We start from the raw sequence: 15988 nt of genomic DNA on the forward strand, positions 1-15988 counted from the left end.
TCACTATTATATCTGGAACCTGTGGAAAATGAATCTCTGACTTGCAGCTATCTGGCTGCCCCCTAACTAGGGTTTTGGCTGCGGTTAGTGGTTATTTTAAGATGCAGTCTCGTGTACAGCTGATGTGGTAGTATGCTGTTTTCTTGTTTATGTGTCTTTGTTCCTCATTGTATCCCATATGCCTTCTACTCATTCTGTGCCTTCAGAAAACACCAGAAGCCTTGAAGACAGAGGAAACCAGGAGTTACAAAAGGAAAAAAAAAAAGAAGTCCTGATTTGTAGCAATGTCACAGACAAGTGGTACTGAACAAAATTACAGAAATAGTTAAAGTTGGATTTTGCTTTATTGTTTACAGTAAAATGGGCCCATTTTTTAATCTAAACTATCACAATGCAATCCTACTACAGGAAAATTACCTCACTTTTTATAGTTGTGGGGGTTTTTTGCATCCATTTTTAAATAGAAATAAGCATATATAAAGTGTTGAGAAAGATTTGCTGCATGGATTGTACTGATTTTCAGAACTTGCTTGATTAGTACATGCGCTTTCCCAAACAGAACTGAATCTCATTCCCATCCTTTTCTTTTCTCGACCGAAGATATCATCTTCTCTAAAATTATTTGCTTTCTATGAGGAAGTCTATGGTAGAAAATATAATGCAAGAGAGAAACCAAGCAAATAAAACCCTAAGGTAAAAAGGAAGAACAAAAGGTTCGTTTTTTTCATATGCATTTTAATTCACACCTCCCTATTCTGCAAAGCACCAAATAGCTTTGCACCTACTTAAAATTCCAGGATTGGTGCACCTGATTTTATTTGCCCCCAACCACAAACTAACTAAGAAGCCACTGATACCACAGGAAAGCAGGGTTGGGTTTGTAAATTGAAGTCAATTCTCCTTACTAACAAAACATCAGGAACGCATCGGTACCATATTGATGTCCACAATACACATTAAATAGTATTGGACATATTTTAAGTATGTCATCCTTAAAACTGGACGGGTTTTTTTCTTCCTGAAAATATAGAAATCACTGATTTTTTTTTTAATGACCCTTTTATTCAATCTCTTCCTCCTTGTCTAGGACCTATCTTTATGTTTCAAATGTAGATGGTAGATTTATAAATCTCTTCTCTCCATATAACAGGAGTGGAATCAGGAGTGGGGGTGGGGGCAGGAAAATCAGTTACTCAAACCATTCTGAATCTCTCAAGACTTCATTATTAAGCACTCCATATACTTTGCATACCTCTCATCAAGCATGAAAAATTATTCAGGTTTGTTCAGGAACATGATATTTCCTCATTTCCACTTACAAGCAGGCTTTTTTTTTTTGCACTCTCTAAAACCTCATTAACAGAATTTTGTGAACTGCCCATAGGACCCCTAAATCCAACTTAATTTGAAGTTGTACATCCTGTTCCTTAAGCAAAGAATGTTTCGGTATTACCAATATACTGAAAGATAGATGAGATGTTCTCATGGCAATACAGCTTTTAACCTTTCCTCTCCTCTACCATGACGGGGGTGAATTACCGTAAATGATGGGTACCCTGTCTGCAGTGTGGACAATTGATTTGACCTGACTGCCTCCAAAGCTCTAATGGACTTTGTGGCCAAATCCCCCGAGATATAAAATATGTCTAAGTGAATTGGGGCAGGTTAAAGAACAGACCTGCTTTTCATTGTGGGCCCAACTCTAATACATCTCCCAGTTGTTCAGGGCAAAAGATTAAAAATGATCAATACCCAAATCATTTTTTTAAAGTGTTGCCCTCAGTAAATCTATTTTTGTTATTTTTTTCCCCCTGCCAAGCCTGGTTTTACAAACCTTGAAGAGATCCTTTTCTTCAAACACCGAATTGCACACACAGCTCTATCTTCAGTTTATTTTGATTTAATTTATGCTCATCTATTCTGTTATTGATTACTCAGGCTGTACAAAAGTTCTTCGGATTTAGAGAGTGAATTTCTCGTTTTTTGAGTTTACACTGAAGTTTCTATTTGCAGTGAGAAGGAAGGTTATCAAAGAAGAAGGAATAGGATGGGAAATGCTTCAGGAAAAGGAAAGAGAAAATAATAAAGAAAAGGATGCCCTGATAAAGTACAAAAAATAGACCAAAAAGTTAGATATAAAAAATTACTTTTCAGATTGAAATTGTATTTTTTTTTTCTAATTCACATGATATATAAAAAGAAGGAAAAAATCATGGCCAGGGTTTAAAAATGCTAAATTAATTACTAGTATAAGAAGTGAAGATCAATAATGAAAGCAATATTTGTATTGTTTTCAATAAAAACAAAAATGAAATCCTAACATTCATATTTCAGATGGCCTCTAGAAGGGAAGATCCATGCAGAGAGGAAGGGAAGAAACTAAAAAGAAAATATTCAGTACAGCAAGGATAGAATATTTCAGTGAACTGCTGCTTGGATCAAGAGGACAGCTAGTATCCAAATAATAGTATTTTAATCTAGATCTCACATGATACACAGCTTCCTTTTGAAGGACATTACCCAACTCTGCATTCTCAGAAACAACAATGTACAAGGTGGCTTTTTTGTTATTGAAGGTATATCTCAAAAAGTAACTTCCTAAGAAACAAAACTGCAAAAATGCAGTTCATCAGGAGGTCTCTGGGTGGTTTGGTCAGTGAAGTGTCCAATTCTTGATTTCCACCCCAGCCATGATCACAGAGTCATGGGGTTGATGCACATCGGGCTCTGTGCTCAGCGGGGAGTCTGCTTGAGATTCTCTCTCTCCCTTCCTCCTCCCCACTACACTCATGCACGCACTCTCTCTCGCTCTCTCTCTCAAATAAATAAACCTTTTTTTTTTTTTGTAAGACTTTGTATATTTGAGAGAGAGACAGAGACAGAGGAAGAGCACAAGCAGGGGGAGTGGCCAGCAGAGGGAGAAGCAGGCTCCCCACTGAGCAGGGAGCCCAAGGCAGGGCTCAATCCTAGGACCCTGACATCATGACCAGAGCCAAAGGCAGATGCTCAACTGACTGAGCCACCCACATGCCCCTAAATAAAATACTTTTTTTAATGCAAGTAATCAGGTCACTGACAGTCATTCAACAAACACTCAGCTGGACAAAACCCATGCTAGATGACAGGGAGAAAAGTGAGATGAAAAACAACTATTCCTGTTCCTCAGGAAGATTATACTCTAGTAAAGAAATTTAGATAAGCACAAGTGATAACATTAGTCAAAGCAAATATTGTGATACTATAAGAGTTAAAAAGTACTTTGAGTTTTAGAGAAAAGTGTTATTTCCTTCTCAAAGCAAAGAAAGCTTTGTGGAAGTGGTTGTATTTAAGCCTAATTCAATGCAATATGCACCCAAAACAATTTTGAAGCTTCAAACATTTTCAGAAGCTAGACGTATGAAGGAAAATGATTTCCATAAGTGTGCTGTATCATGGTATAATTCTACTGCCTTTCTATGACCTAAACAATGAGCTTTACATTAGGAGCCAGTGAACTTTTTCTATAAAGGACCAGATAGTAAATATCTTACGCTTTGTGGGCCACACGTTCTCTGTTGTAATTACTCTGCTCGACCACAGTCCGTATGTAAATGAATGAGCATGGCTATGTTCCAATAAAACTTATTCATGGACTCTGAAATTTGAATTTCATATAATTTTCACATAAAACAAAATAGTATCCTTTGTAAATTTTTTCAACTATTTAAAAATGTAAAAACTATTCTTAGCTCACAGACTGGAAAAAAAACAGATGGTGGGCTGGATTTAGCATACAGGCGGTGGGTTGCCAGCCCCTGTTGCCTCTAGAGTTTTAATATTTCATCCTAGATACTTATTTCTTTGTAATTATCTCCCTATCACATCTTGCTTAACTTTATCTTTCCACATCATCTCTACAGTATATCTGTAGAGAAAAAAACCACTTCCCTCCCTAAACATGTTTGTAGTTACACTTCTTGAAACAATTCAACTTTCTTCTGATTTTTTTCAAGTGAATCACCAGTATGCATGTGGTATATTATATTGTATAGTTTCTAAAAAGGCAAGGGTGTAATATTTGTTCAGATTTAATAACCCAGTGCCCTTTCAGACAATAATATTTTCTTGAATTCCTTTAGCAATAACAATAATATATGGGTCAAAGATGATACATGTTTAATATGTTGAGGAATCTGTTAGAAGCACAGAATGAGGAGCACCATGCCTGGGTGGCTCAGTCGCTAAGTGTCTGCCTTCAGCTCAGGTCATGATCCCAGGGTCCTGGGATCGAGCCCCATATTGGGCTCCCTGCTCAGCAGTGTGTCTGTTTCTCCCCCTTCCTCTGCCTCTCAGCCTGCTCACTCTCTCTCAAATAAATAAAATCTTTAAAAAAGAAGAAGACAATGACGACGAAGCAGCACAGAATGAGATGAAGCACAAAGGACAGACTGGCGCTAAAACGGAATTTGAAACAACTTTTTAATGTGAATGCTCATCCCGAAGGTACATGAGGACCCCTTGTTATGAACTGCAGGAAAGAATCTTTACATTCTAGAATCATAGTTCTATGTTATCTCATTTGATCTCACTTGATTCTCACTTTAACTGTGCAAGAGATCATGTATATCATTTCCACTTTTAAAATTTGAAGAGATTAAGTGACTCATTGAACATGGTAAATGGTAAAAACAAAATGTAAACCTAAACTTCTCCAAATTCTATAACTATTTCATTTGCTGTTTTACTTCTGATCTGAAGTCAACATTATCTTAGCCTCTAATTTTTACGTAATTAGATATTCAGAAACTGACCAAGGAGATAGGATGTTCACATAAATACACAGGCATACTTATTACAGGCAACAGGCCAATCGCTACTGAAAAATATTTAGCACTTAGAAAACCGGATTACACAACAGATAGATAGGCAACAACATCATCTCCTGCACTCTAGAAAAGAGGGATATCTCTCTATCTTAATTCTATTTTTTGTACAAAGATCCTGACTAAAGAGGGAAAACAAGTAATGGTTGATACTTTCTTACTAAATATATCACCTTCTCTTCCCACAATGATTCAAAAAATACCCATATAACATCATTTCTGCCTACAAGAAACGTTAGGTAGAGAAAATAAAATATTCAAGTAATACTTCCAAAGAGCATTAGATATACACAGATACGAAGAACAGAAATAAGAGGAGTTGCCATTCTTCCCAGTATGATATTAGAAATTGCACACAACCTCCGAGTACCACATGTAAGATAGCTAAAGGGGTTTCTGGTTTTGTCATTCTTTGAAGAGAATTTATAACTTTGAATCAGAGAATCCAGAATCATTTAAAATTAAATATCAATACTGTATATGTTAATAAAAATTATAATCTCCATTTTTCATCAATGTTAAAGGGACACTGAGATGAAGAACTTATCCCATACACCAATGAACAAAGCCATCAAGAGCCATTTCTTGAGATTATAGGATCCCAAGTATTTGTTCCTTTTGATTTTCAGCATATTATAAAAATTAGTCTTTAAGGAAAAGTGGATTTTCTTAACATTCCTAAGTGATTAATCATCTCATGATGCATAATGACATCAAAAGTCAAAATAATGAAAAAATTTTAGCTCAGGAACAAAGGAGTTTCCCGATATTCCATTGTTCCTCTAATCAATCTCACTGACTTCCTCCAGAAAGGTTATAGTAAGAGAAACATGGGTATTTATAATAATAAGATGAAATTGTTTAATTTTATTTAATTCTACTAAGTGTAGGGTGGTATTTTGCTTATCTTGTTCTTCACTTCCACTAGGGGACCCCATGATAACTGGACACAATATTCTGATGATAGTATTGTGCTCTCCAGTGGTACAATTCATAAAAAGAGTCATTTTATTCTATATACCTGAACTTGGATGAATGAACTGCTTGTATATAATTTATCATACATCTGCCTAAAAATTAGAGATCAAGCAATTGATTAAATGTCTTCAGATAACCTAAGAGCAACCACTTAGCTATATGTTTGATAGAATTCCAAACTATCTATCCAGATATTTAGCATAATTGTAATATAGCTATTTTCCATTTTGGAGACCTCTTTACCTGGACTTTATGTGCCTTTCCATATTATCTCCCATTTTTACTTTTTATGCGAGGACCTCATGATGTAATCTCTAGAGATCCTTTCCAGTAGAGTAGGGCAGGGATAGGAGAATACATGGAGAAGGAGGAGGCACTCTTGGTGGCCAGAAATTGTGTGCTCATACTTGAGAGATTTTTTTTTTCTATTCCATTCCTTATTTCAGTAGAACTCTTTAACAAACCTGGATGTCGAACATGTAAGTTTTATAAACTTTTTAACTGAATTGTAATCTCAGAAAAGGTATGAATCGTAAGTGTATAGCTTAATGAATAGCAAACCATAAACACACCAATGTAACATCTTCTGATCAAGAAACACAGCATCATTAGCACCCCGGAAGACTGTATTCTGGTCCCCCTGTCACTACCTCAATGCTTCTTTCCACCAAACAAGTTTCTGTTTATATTTCAGTTTCCTTTTTTTTTTATTTAATTTTTTTTCAGTGTTCCAAAATTCATTGTATGCACCACACCCAGTGCTCCATGCAATACGTGCCCTCCATAATACCTAACACTAGGCTCACACAACCCCTCAGTTTGTTTCTCAGAGTCCACAGTCTCTCATGATTTGTCTCCCCCTCCGATTTCCCCCAACTCACTTCTCTTCTCCATCTCCCAATGTCATCCATGTTATTCCTTATGCTCCACAAGTAAGTGAAACCATATGATAATTGACTCTCTCTGCTTGACTTATAATCTCTTCCAGTCCCGTCCATGTATACAAAAGCTGGGTACTTAAAATCTATCTGTGAAAAACCCACAGCAAATATCATCCTCAACAGGGAAAAGCTGACAGTCTTCTCTTTGAGATCAGGAACACAAGGATGTCCACTTTCACCACTGTTATTCAACATAGTACTAGAAGTCCTAGCAACAGCAATCAGACAACAAAAATAAATAAAAGGTATTCAAATTGGCAAAAAAAACAGTCAAACTCTCTTTGCTAATGACATGATACTTTATATGGAAAACCCAAAAACTCCACCCCCAAACTACTAGAATTCATACAACAATTCAGTAATGTGGCAGGATACAAAATCAATGTACAGAAATCAGTTGCTTTCTTATACACTAATAATGAAAATGTAGAAAGGGAAATTAGAGAATCGATTCCATTTATTATAGCACCAAGAACCATAAGATACCTAATAGGGAATAAACCTAACCAAAGAGATAAAGGATCTGTGCTCAAAGAACTACAGAACACTCATGAAAGAAATTGAAGAAGACACCAAAGATAGAAGAGCATTCCATGCTCATGGGTCGGAAGAACAAACATTGTTAAAATGTCTATACTGCCTAGAGCCATCTGCATTTTCAATGCCATCCTGATCAAAATTCCACCGGCATTTTTCAGAGAGCTGGAACAAACAATCCTAAAATTTGTATGGAACTGGAAGAGACCCCGAATTGCTAAGGAAATATTGAAAAAGAAAAACAAAACTAGGGGCATCACGTTGCCTGATTTCAAGCTTTACTACAAAGCTGTGATCACCAAGACAGCATGTTACTGGCACAAAAATAGGCACCAGTGGAACAGAGCAGAGACCCCAGATATGGACCCTCAACTCTATGGTCAATTAATCTTCGACAAGGCAGGAAAAAATATCCAGTGGAAAAAAGACAGTCTCTTCAATAAATGGTGCTGGGAAAATTGGACAGCTATGTGTAGAAGAATGAAACTCGACCATGCTCTTACACCATACCAAAGATAAACTCGAAATGGATAAAAGACCTCAATGTGTGGCAGGAATCCATCAGAATCCTAGAGGAGAACATAAGCAGTAATCTCTTCAACATTGGCAACAGCAACTTCTTTGTCTCCAAAGGCACAGGAAAGAAAAGCAAAAATGAACTTTTGGGACTTCAACAAGATCAAAAGCTTCTGCACAGCAAAGGAAACAGTCAGTTTCCTTTTAATATTATTTAAATCTATGCATCAGAACCATGTCTTTTACCCAGTGCTATCATCCCTGCTAAAATGCTTTTAGAGCTTAACACATTTTGTGACACAGCATATTCAGCTATCTATAAGTTAGCCTCCAGGTAGAAAGATGTGGTTCCATCACTTATTAGTTTTGTGACCTGGACAAGTCACTTAACCTCTTTAAGTCCCAATAGCTTTCCTCAACCATAAAATTTAGACAATCATAGTATCCACTTTCATGGTGTTATTATAGGAATTAAATGAAATAATACATATACAGCTGTTAACACTCTATTTAGTAAGAAAACCATAAATAATAGCTTTCACTATTATATCACTTTTTGTTACTCTAGCATTATTTTAGACAGCCAGTAAAGAGTAGACTCCCTCCCCCGGGGTCTGTGTAAATCAGCTTGTATAAACTATATAAGCCTCTATGTGTACATAACCTGATTCCCTCTCGAATTCTGAATGTATTCAAAACAATCCTTAATCTTAAACAAATTATTAGTAAATTCATTATTTCTAAAATCTAGTTCACCATACATGTGTATTTGTGCGTATAGCTCTCCTAAAATGAAATACAGTTGGCTCTTAAATAACACAGGTTTTGAACTGTACAAGTCCACTTACACACAGATTTTTTTCCATAAATACAGTACCATAAATGTATTTTCTTTTCCTTATGATTTTCTTAATAACATTTTCTCTTCTCTAACTTAATTAAGAATATAGTATACAATACATATAATATACAAAACATGTATTAATCAACTATTTATATTATCAGTAAGTCTTCTATTTCCAGTCAATAGTAGACTATTAGTAAAGTCAGAAGACAAAAGTTATACATGAGTTTCAACAGCGCACGGGGCCCAAGGGTGTCAGGGCCTTAACACGTACATTATCCAGAGGACAACCCTACTGCCCACCAAATTTCCTCCCAAAATCTAACCATATTTTAAGTCCCATCTCAAATATCTACTTCCCACTGTAAACTGTAGTTTTTTTTTTTTCAACTGTAAATTTTTTCTTAATCCTCTGATTCCAGGAAACCTTACAGTTCTAAGACTTCCTAGAGCTCCATACTTTCATCATCTGTCTTAGACAAGAGAAGTGCATGAGTGACCATACTATACCTGCTACAGGATGGTCTCCTTGAACACAGAAACTCTTTTCCTTGCAGCCAACCCAGCATTATATTTTACACATCATCATCATATAGTAGTAATCATGCTATCAAGTAAGTATATGAGTTTACAATTTACTTTTAAAAAAAAAATTCTTAGAGCAATGCTTCAGACTATGCCCATTATTATAATTATTCTCAGTTTGCAACTATTTGATCTGACAAATACTTATATACCACTTAATATACCCAAGCAGTATACTAAGTGCTTTATATAGTATCAACTCATTTAATTCTACTGAATGAGGTAAGTAATACTATTGCCCCATTCTACAGATGAGGAGACTAAGATACAAGTGGCCCAAGGTCACCCAGTGTTACAGATTGAATGTCCTTCCGCTATCAGGGGTTTAGGAAGTAGAGTCCCTGGGAGCTGATTAAGCCATGAGGGTGGAGCCCTTATAGAAGAGTGGATTCATGCCCTTACAGAAGAGACCCCACAGAGCTCTCTCACTCTTTCACCATGTGACAACCAGCAAGCCATCTCTGTGAACCAGGCATTCCAAGGACAGTGGCGTATGACCCAGGAAACGGCCCTTCCCAGATGCTGAATCTTCCACACCTTGATTTTTGACTTTCTAGCTTCCAGAAATAAGAGAAATAAATGTTTGATGTTTATGCCACCTAGTCTATGCTGTTTTTGTTGTAGCAACCCAAATGGACAAACAGCCAGGTAGTCAATGGCCTCACTGGGGATCACGCCCAGGCAGGCCAGCTCTAGTGGCAGCACATCTAACCACCATGCTGTCAGATGCTGCTGCCTACAAGTGATAAGGGGTCAATAAATAGATGAAATTGACTGAAGATAAATAAAGCCTATTTGTGTAATTCCACGTGTCAAAGAGATATTTTAAATATCTGTGTGGGGGCACTGGTGTTCCTCCTTTGCCTTAACCTCATCATCACCTGCCTCCTCCCCAGGGGGTCATGGGGAGCTTGCACTAGGCACAGGGCATGCAGCAGGACACACAGGAACCACTTCGGGCTCCTCATGCCCTGGAAGCAGATACGGTTAAAAATTCTTAACATTGTTTCTTTAAAGACGTTAACAAGTAATTCTTAAGTTCCAGTAACAACAATCATTTTCATAATCATAATTTTTCATATGATAATTTTTCAGATCTCTGAGTTTTTTGAATTACCCTGCATTCTCCCTCTGGACATCATTAAATGCCCACAGTGCATTGACCTGTCCCAAGTGTCAGTTACAAAAATAAGACATCATTTCCAATGCCTTATCACCTAGTTTTCAACTTAAAAGTTATCTTTTTTCCTTAATTCTTTAACGGGAGGGTCCTAATTGAAATAAGGTCTATAAGCATTTTAGGTTTCATAAAAAGGAGATAACATATTATAATGTTTTATACAAGCATTATAGCTAATATATGGCAAATTATTTGAGGCAAAGGTTGTGTATAGATGACTCAAACATTTTTTTCACTTAGTTTACATCGGTATTGTTTTGTGTTTTCTTACACTTCTTAAAAACTAAACCACCATTTTTGTTTCTCAAGCAAAATTAATAAAACACTTGGAGAATATTTTAGATATCTCAGAAGAACATTTTTTTAAATCATTATTTCTATTCGCCTCTTTCCTCTTATTGATGTGAATACATATTCTTTATAACGGCATGTTTGTTCTATTCCATGGGTTGTATTAAGAGCAATGGGTGACCTCTCTGGGCCTCTGTTCTTGTATTTGAAAATACCGTCGGGTGTTACTGGCCTCCTCTCCCCTCAAAGGCCAAAGTTGAACACTATATTATCTGGGCAGACGACACCTTATTCTTATTCCTCAACAATTCTAACAACTCACAGCCCCTCTCGGTCCCTTTATGAACACAGATGTCATTTTAATGGGGGGAGAGCTGAAGTGACAAGAAGGTGACCTGTGGGTGAACCCAGGAGCAGGTGAGGTCTGTCAGTTTTTAATTTGAAACTGGTGTCAGGTCTGAGGAATGGCTGGTATAATCACATTTGTAACTGATCTCCTATAAACTCTGCAAACATTGAGGGGATGAGTGTTGTAGGCAATATGAAATTAACAATTCATGTGGAGGTCTCTGGGCACCTAACTAAATCATATGTATCTTTGAAAACTGTATAAACATCCTATGTTTTCCAAATGACAAGACTGGCATAGCAAAAAAAAAAAGTTCTGATTATGCTCTTAATGAAAGAAAAATTTTTGCATCAATTTATAAAGACATATCTTTTTAGGAAGACAACTACTGTTTTAAGGCATAAATTTAATTTATTGTATAGTACAAGTAATAAGTGTGTAAAATTAAACCAATCATTTCCATGATGTAATATTCATCTCTAATATTTAAACCCTAATGTCTATCTTTACAAAATGTTTCCTGCTTCAAATGTTTTCTTTTCAGTCCACTAAAATTTCATTTACAATTAACTCAAAATATTAGAAGTATTGCTATATGCCCAAGACACAATTTTGAAACATTTTATTCAGTAGAAAATCATTCTAACCTGGGACTTGTCAGCCAGTCAAATTTAAATGTTCCATAAGGTAACAGGGTCTCTACCAAGACAAGAAAGGGCTCCAAAACTCTCCAGGGTAAAATGTACTTACATGTTGGGAGGGTGATTTCACATTTGGCATCAAGCAGTATCAGCTAATATTGAAACGAGATCACTGAGGCACAAGAGATTTGTTACTTGACTCCCACAGATTTAGGAGGAGAGAAATAATAGTAATAATTGCTGGCATCTTGGTAATGACTTGCCAGGAACAACATGTTCTAAGCGTTTCACACGTGTTGACTCATTTAATCTTCACAATCCTGGGAGAAAGCTCAGTGTGTCATCTGTATTTTATTTTATTTATTTTTTTTAAAGATTTTATTTATTTATTTGTCAGAGAGAGAGCGAGCAAGAGCGAGCACAGGCAGGCAGAGTGGAAGACAGAGTCAGAGGGAAAAGCAGGCTCCCTGTGGAGCAAGGAGCCTGATGTGGGACCCGATCCCAGGACGCTGGGATCATGACCTGAGCCGAAGGCAGCTGCTTAACCAACTGAGCCACCCAGGCGTCCCTGTCATCTGTATTTTAGAGGTGAAGGAAAGTGACACACAGCAAACTGAAGTAACTTACCAAATTGTGAAGACTGGGGCCAGAATGTGAACCCAAGTCTAACTCAAGATCCCTTTGCTCTTAACCACTCTTTGTGACCCCCCTAGGATGTACAGTTTGTCATCTCACTGCTTCTATGGCACTGAAGGACATGAATGTGTGGTCTATGCAAAATATCTTAAATAAAGGACATGTGAGATAGACTGACAATTATATACTCCCTGTTGGGGGAACGATGAACTGCTCCTTACTGTACCTCCCTGGTATCATCTCAGGTGACATCACTCCCTAAATTTTGCACATGTGTAATTCCTACACTTTCAAGTGGTCTGTCTCATACTCTCTTCTCTTCTAAACCTCTTCATATGTCTTACAGAAGAGAACATGTTATAAGGAAAAGAGCTTAGATTGTGGGGTCCGAGAACCTGGCTGTGAATCCCAGATCTGCATCTTTCTATGTGGGTGAATTTGTTCAAATGACTCAAATTTACTAAACTTTGGTTTCTTTAGCCTCAGGATGGAAAGACTATCACTTGCTACTATTTTTCTCAGAGGGTTATTGTGAGACTCAAAAGAAATAATGGATGTAAAAGTGCTTTGTAAGTAAAGAAAAACAAGAGGCAGGCCCAAAGAATGAACTTGCTTGGGTTAGTGATGTCACCTAGAGACCAGACCAAGAAATGGCATGACCCCAGATTTCTTTCCTACCACATCTTTCCTCTCATCTTGGAGATACTTTATATAATGAATACTCTCATCTTTTCCTAAGCCATGTGCATGGAGGGTTATGGTGCCCATTCCTTGGTTTCAAGACACAGAAGCTGATTCAGTAACAAAAAACACACATGTGCTAAAGAGTTTCCAAACCCTCAAGTCTCCAGACTTTAATCTAGGCTATTTCCTTTTCTTCATTCATCCTACACACTTTCTTCACCCATGTAATTCCCAAATAACCTTCTGGAATCAATTTAATTCACTTTCTGTAGTGCCTGCTCCCCATGAGCCCCCAAATAAATCTAAATTCTATTTCCCTATTATCTAATAGCATCTGTTTTCTGCTTCTACAGTTGCACACAGCACACTGTATTTTAACTATTAACCTGTCTTTCTCCCTAGCTTGGGTGCAAGACCCTAGAAGACTGGAAATCTTGTAGAATCTGTCCATGTACTCCCGGTATCTAACACAGTACATCGTGTAGAACAGAGGCTCAACAAATATTTGTTGAGTGCAGACTAGGATCCACAGTTTATAGCCAAGTAGACATCCAAAACAAAGTTTGAAAAACTAAAGAAGGGCAACTCAAGTGAGACAATACATTAAGCCAATATATAGTATGAACAAAAGACAAGTCATTTATGGGACACTGTTCTGTTATCAGCAGATTAAGTGGAAGAAAAGACAGGTTTTGAAGAGGATAGATAGAAAAAGTATTTTGAAAACCAATTTAAATAATTTCTTTTCAATAAAATAGGTTAATTACTCACTAATAAATCATTCAACAAGCATTTTGAGTGCCTGCTATGTGCCATTTAGTAAGTCATAAAAATGAGTAAGATATAGTTTCCTTCCTTAAAGAGTTTATTATAATGTAATCTCATATGGAACATTTATGGAAAGCATCCTAGCACAAAACTCAAGACTAGCCTTGTGCATAAATGTTTATAAACCATCAGATTAAGTGTGTATCTGGAGGGTCCTCATGCCTAGCAAATCCGTAGGACACATTCACTCTTCCTTCTGTCTCTACAGTGATCATCAGGCAAAGGTTTAGGTCCCTAGCTATGTGCTCTCAATTAAGTTGCCTCATCAGAGGAAGTTCCCAGGAGACATGTACACCAGCAGGGCAGTTCTAGCATCAACAAATTCAATGCAGAGAATTTCACTTTCACAAGTATTTTTTTCCCTTTTCTCCTCCTTCTTCTTCTTCTTTTTTTTTTTCTTCTTTCTCTTCTTCACCCCTACAGTCATTTTGGTTCTTGTATTTTTTTGCTAGTATCTCCATAATAAAGTACCACAGATCAGGTATTTATTTGTTCTAGAGGCTGAAAGTCTAGAGGCAGTTCTAGAGGCTGGAAGTCTGAGATCCAGATGTCAACAGGGTTGACTTCTTCTGACAGCACTCTCCTTGGCTTATAGGTGGTCTTCTCCCCATGTCTTCACATGCTCTTTACCTTTTGTGTATGTCTGTGTCCTAATTTCCTCTTCATATATATCCATTTCTACTGGATTGGGGCCCACCCTAATGACTTCATTTTAATTTATTTAACTCTTTAAAGACTTATCTCCAAATTTAGTCACATTCCGAGGTACTAGGGGGTTAGGGTCTCAACATATAGATTTGGGGAGCACACAATTCAGCCCATAACAATTCTTCTAGTAACAGTTGACTGAAAAGCTACAGCCACTTCCACCCCTGACCAGACATAGGATTCTTCTCCACAAAGAGAGTTGAGAATGATGGGTTCTCTAAATTGGTACACTTTGAAGAGACTCAAAGTTTAAAAAAATAAAATAAAAACAAAACTCATACCCATTGAGTTTTGCCTCATGCACATGTAGCCTGTACATGGAGATCATTAAAAGCTCCCCAAAGGGATTCAAGTAAGTAGTCAGGGGTGAAAATCAGGGAAAGGACTATTTGAGTTAAGGGGAATGGGGACTTCAGGAGTATTGGGATCCTAACTGACCTTACTAGTAGCTGGAGATATTTCCCACAACCAATGCTGACTTGATCATTCACTACTAACAAATTAATCAGTAACTGACCACAGGAAAACTGCCAGTGAGGAACACTGAAGCAGCCAACACTCTTAGCATTGGTTCTGCCTTCAAGAACCCAAAGCTGGAGTGAGGTGAGGAGAGGGGGACAGAAAATCCACTGTCATGGTCCTGATTGTTTAGGAAAATATAAATAACAAACCCCCAATAAATTATTTTCCGAGTTCTTTTTCCCCCATTTTCCCATTCCCCAAAGTGCTCTTTTTAATAGATGTTATAAAGTAAACTTAGTAATTGTTGGAACTCTCATGTAATTTATCAAAAACTTGGGTTTGTGACTAATTTGTTTATACTCAGCTCTCATTGTATCCTCAACTTGGCAGGTACATAAGCATGGCTGGTTTCCCCCAAAACATCAGCAGACCCTTGTGCATCATGGCTCTGATGCTATATTTGAGTTTAGAAAAGGGAAAACCCACAATTTACAAAAATTTTTCAAATTTATATAACTCTTAATATCTTCAAAAACTAAAATTCCTGGCTTCTAGAGTTTCTGACTTTGAAATAGTTGCAGTTTACCTCTGAACTCTTCATTCACTACTTAAACCATTGAGAGTCAAAGTAGGGATTACAGAAGTGAAGAAAAGTTGTAGAAAAGACACTCATTTTGACTTAAACTTAGTATCAAGGAAATGGACTTTCATAAATACACAGATATTTGGAAGTTTTAAAAAGTTTTTTTGAACAGCTTTAAAAAAAATAGCTCCAAACTTCAACTCTATAAAAATTATAAAGACTTCAATATCGTGTTTCATTTTAATATAATTTTTTGTGTAATTTTTTTTACATAAAAACTCTATGAAGTTTCTACCTTCAGAATAATTTAGAGAAATATTCCTAGCTCTTGAATTCCATGTGCTTCTTCTTTATTTAACATGT

This window comes from Mustela nigripes, chromosome 10 (genome assembly GCF_022355385.1).
Source record: "Mustela nigripes isolate SB6536 chromosome 10, MUSNIG.SB6536, whole genome shotgun sequence".
NCBI classification, from domain to species: Eukaryota; Metazoa; Chordata; class Mammalia; order Carnivora; family Mustelidae; genus Mustela; species Mustela nigripes.